A 5,196-nucleotide genomic window follows, 5' to 3' on the forward strand; every position below is an offset into this window, starting at 1 on the left:
GGTATCGGTAAGGCTTTTTCTTCCTTTCCGGGGCGTACTCTTGAGCGTTCGCGGACACGGGGGACCGGACCGAGAAAAAGCATACTACACAAGAGGTCCCCCGAGAGCCAGGCCTGCCTCTGCGGCAACACCCACCGGGTCTGCACCAGGCGGGGAGGCAATTCTCAGTCCGTCACCGACGGACCACCTTTAACGGTGAGAAGAAAATTAAAAAGGCCGGCCGCGACCGCTCAACACCACCCAACGGCTCACCGCCTACGGGAGAAGGCAGCGCGTGGTGGGCTGCTCGCCCGATCTCACGAGACGGCCGTGAGAGAGCCATCTTGCCGCAGCGAGCCTCTCTTACCCGCTCGCCTCGACCCCCTTTTTTTCTTGATCCTCGGGATCACACACCTCGCAGAGGAACACCGCTAATGGCCGTACCGCACACAGGAGGCATAAACGTCAGAGAACCGGGAAACGCCGCCGCCGCCCAGAACCGGGCACCTCTGAAGATCGGCCTGGAACGCTCCAGGAGCACCACGAGGATCGCAAGCAAGGCGCGTGCACACGAGCCCGGTCGGGAGGGGCACGTAACGCGGCAATCAGCCGACCCTCCCCCGGCTCGGAGGGAGGAGGGCCAAACAGACCCACACGCGGTGGGCATAGCGAAACGCGCGCGACGGGGAACAAAGCCCCCAGCGCGCCTCACAGGAACCCCCACGAACCACAGCGAGGAGTGTGGGGGGGCTTTCACAGGGCTCGGGCCGGATAACTGCACCCCTGCCTTCCACACACCACCGGTAAAGGTGGGGAGGAGAGACGAGGGGCCCGCTGGCAGAACGAGAAGAGCAGCCGCCATTTGCCATGAATGTCCGTCCCTCGCCTGGCGCGGCTTAGGCCTCCGGCCCGAATGAACACAGGGCAAGCGCACCACATCGATCAACAAAGCAGAACCGGGAAGAATCGAGCAAGAGATCAACCACAGACCCAACACATGCCACAGAAAAAAAAAAAAGAAAACCCTTCATACCTCCACACCAAAAAAGAGCGGTGGGGGGGTCAACGGGGAATCCAATGAAAGAGGAGTGCACTCGGGAGGCACATAACATGAGGCAGCAGAAGGGCCGGGCCACCCTCAACCCAAAAAAAGGACTCATGGAGACTCGGGAGCTCCACAAGCTGGGAGGGGGGGGGGGTAAAAAAAAAAACCGGTGCGCTCGGGAGGCACACGGGAGCAGAGGACCATGGAGGAGACTCGGGAGCTCCACAACCTGGTCCCCGCCCGCAAAAAAAAAAGAAAAAAAAAAAGCACCGGGACGGTAAGGGAGCAGCATCGAGAGACGGGTCCCACCATCCAAACAGAACGGGTGACAAACCACGAAGCGGGGACGCCTGACACGCTTCACCACGGGCAAAAGCAAGGCAAGGAAGCCGGTCATCTCAAAAAGCCTCACGGGAAAGCACAGCAGCGAGACGCGGGCTGGGCTAGACGGGGGAAAATAACACCCAGTGAGGCTCGGAAGAGAGACCGCCACCTAACGTCCTTTAATGTCACCCAATTAAAGGACAGCGTGTCAGCACCTATCTGTAGGTACAATAAGGACAGATAGCAATTATTAGAAGAATGGCAACAGGTACGGGGAGTCATTCACAGACCACACAGAACTCCTGAAAGTGAGGCTGGGTGAAATGTCCCAAAAATGTCCCCATAAACAAGAGAACCGACCCTCAAAGGAACAACTGGTCGACCTCATAACCATGAAAGGACTGAGAGAGCGAGGTGGACATGCCAGAAAGCCGGGCGCCCAGCCTCCTCCCGGCCGAGGACCCTGCGACCAGCCGCTAGGGATGGAGAAGGGCAAGAAGAAAAACTTGGGGGGGGAATCTCGAGTCCAAGAAACCGGGGACCAGTGAACAGGGGAGCCGAGACCACCACCTCCTCTCGGCCTCGAGAACACGAGGCCCGCCGCTGGGCTCTCGCAAGACCGAGGGCAGGAGAAAGGGGCGGGGGAGAGCTCCGAGACACCAACGAGTCCGGACCAGGGAGGCGAGAAAGACGGGACCACGGCCTCCTCTCGGCCTCAGCATGGCAAGGCCCGCCGCTGAGGACCGAGGGTTCCTGGCAAGAGGAAGAATATTAATAAAAAAGCTCCGAGAGTCCGGACCAGGGAGGCGAGGAAGCCGGGACCACGGCCTCCTCTCCGCCTCAGGATGGCAAGGCCCGCCGCTGAGGACCGAGGGTTCCTGGCAAGAGGAAGAAAATAAAAAAGCTCCGAGAGTCCGGAACAGGGAGGCGAGAAAGCCGGGACCACGGCCTCCTCTCGGCCTCAGGATGGCAAGGCCCGCCGCTGAGGACCGAGGGTTCCTGGCAAGAGGAAGGAAAAAAAAAAAAAGGTCCGAGACCCCAACGAGTCCGTGACGGGGCAGCGGGGGAAGCCGGGATCAACCATCGCCTCCTCTCGGCCTCGGGTCGCCGGGTCCCAGGGCTCTTTAGAAGAGAGAAAAAGAAAGGGAAAAGCAACTTTTAAAGCCGAGGTATTTCACCGATTCTGTGCCCGGGTGGACCCGACACCTAGCGGGAGTACGCAAACGACTGAAGCCTTCTGGTCGACCCGCTCAAGTCTCCCAGCACCCTCTCCAGCTGGTCCCGTCACTGGGTTCCATCCCCAACGCACACACCCATGGGTGACTCTTCCGGCACAACCTCCTACACAGAGACCGTCCCCAAGCACGACACCGACTCCGGGACACACCCGCCTGCCGGGCCGGGACTCTCGTCATTCTTTCCGCCTCACAAAAGCCATTTCGCCCCGTCCTCGTCAACGACCGAGGACCAGGAGCGTTGCAGAAAAAGGCCACCGCTAGGGGGCGCCCGACAACCGACCGCCATAGATCGCTCGCTCGCTCGCTCGCTCGTTCGGCCGCGACCGCGGCGGTGGCGTCTTCACCTTCTCTGGCGTGACAGCGTCCTTCCACGCTCACGCCCGGAGGTGGCACGGGCCCACAACAGGACAGGGAACTCCCCTGTCGGTTCCCCCACCCCTCCCCATCCCACCCCCGAACACGGTGAACGGCGGGCCGGGCTGGACATTCGGGGCTACGAAAACGAAAGTACGACCGAGACCACAGGCAGCTAGGAAAACAGACGAATCGATCGCTCATGGGGAAACAAAGAGCGTGTCTGACAGATCGGTGACAGGACTAGATGGGCCAGGGGCTTCTGCAACCATTAGGGCATGGTGAGAGAGAGGGACCGAGGGGGACCGAGGGGGACCGAGGGGGACCGAGGGGGACCGAGGGACCGAGGGAGGAAGGGAGGGAAGGAGGCGGCAACGGCAGTTCCCTGCCATCTAAGGTCTCCTTTCACCATGGCCACTGCTTGCTTGCTTGCTTGCTTGCTTGTGGTTCTTTTTCTTCACCCCACTCCCCACGCCCTCAGCCCACACTTCTCAGACTAAATACCGAGTCAGAGAAAATTAAAACAGACGTGGAATAGTTTTTTTAAAAAAAAAAAAAACAATAATAATAATGAAATAAAAATAGTGTTTCAAAAATCCCACTCGGATTTCATTTCCGGGAATAATATCGTCATAGTGATGTGTTGTGAACATTTTCACTTAGAACAGAAAAAATAAACAGGTCACTTTAGTCATTTCTTGAAGAGGGTCTGTTTCCCCACCACGATGGTTCGCACTTGCTGAGTTGCTGAAGATGATCTCCCGATCCTCGTGTTTTCAGTTTCTGAGTGCTGCTGACATGACAGACATGGGCCCTCACACTCGAGTTTATGAGACACTACTGAGAGCGTGGAGCCCATAGGACAAGGCTTTGGCTTTCCCTTCCCCTCCCACATAAGCCAGATAAATAAATAAATAAATAAATAAATAAATAAATGCCCAGCAGCAGAAGCATGAAAGCAGCTTCCCAGACCCTTTAGAGCTCCTGAGTTACAGTCATGGCAGAGGATATGACTAGGCCAGGGCTCCCTTCACAACCACCATCCAGGCCTGCCTGCCTGCCTGCCTGCCTTTTTGAAATGCCAGTTTACTAAAATTTTAGTTATTGTTAATTGCGTTGGGAGGCTAGAAATTTTTGGGTTTTCGTGAGTGGGCAGACATATGAAAGAAAGGAAGAAAGGAAGGAAGGAAGGAAGGAGAGAAGGATCAGAGCAGTGAATATACAGGTGCACAGTCCTGTTGACTGCAGATAGAAAAATAAGAGGAAGAAAAAAAATAGAACGTCACCAAAAGGACAGCCTGGTCTATAAAAATGAGTTCAGGGACAGCCAGGGCTATTCCATGAAATTGGCTGAGTTCAAATCAGCAATTTCCCAACTCCAACAAGAATGTTGACAGGAAAGGCAACAGCTGTACAAGTCAAGGAAGGCCAGTGGAGCTGTAGGCACACCCTTCACACCCTTTGAAACTTCTCTGTTGCAAGGTCACAGAGTTAGGAAAGGAAAATAACGCGTCACTGAAGTCATTCCTAGGCCAGGGCTCCCTTCACAACCATTTGAAAGGATCACAGCACTGAATATACAGACGCACGGTAATTACACCGACGTTGACTGGAAAGACACCTAAACTAACAGAGACACACACATACACAATCCATAGCATTTGCTGCCTAGCAGATCAAATGAATTCCAGTGTCAGTAGGCACACCCTTCACACCCCTTGAAACTTCTCTGTTGCAAGGTCACAGAGTTAGGAAAGGATCTTGATCTTGAACTTTCCTTAATAGTAAGTCTGTGTGTGTATCACACTCAAGCCAAGTGCCCCTCAGAGCTCATGGAAGACAAAACAGAGCTCTAGAATAAGAGAGACGGGGGGGGGGGGGGGGGGGGGGGGGGAGGGGAGATTCAATCAAGAAAATGAAAGCAAAACCCTACACAAACCCTGGCACACAGTAAAATCAGTCCTATGAGGAAATTTGTAGCTCTGATTGCCTACTTTTTAAAAAGACTTCTAACCGGGTAATGGGTGGGACACGCCTTTAATTCCAGCACTCGTTCTGGTCTCCAAGAGCTAGTTCCAGGACTGACTCAATTAGAGAGAACTAGAGAGAAACCCTGTCACAAAACAAACAAAAAAGGAATAAATACTTTATGGAAGAATAGATGGACAGATAGACAGACAGACAGACAGACCCACACCCCATCTTCTGTCTTCTGAAGGTACCAGGCTCTCTCACAGGGGTCAGGCAGAAACGCTG

This window comes from Microtus pennsylvanicus, chromosome 12, assembly GCF_037038515.1.
Source record: "Microtus pennsylvanicus isolate mMicPen1 chromosome 12, mMicPen1.hap1, whole genome shotgun sequence".
NCBI classification, from domain to species: Eukaryota; Metazoa; Chordata; class Mammalia; order Rodentia; family Cricetidae; genus Microtus; species Microtus pennsylvanicus.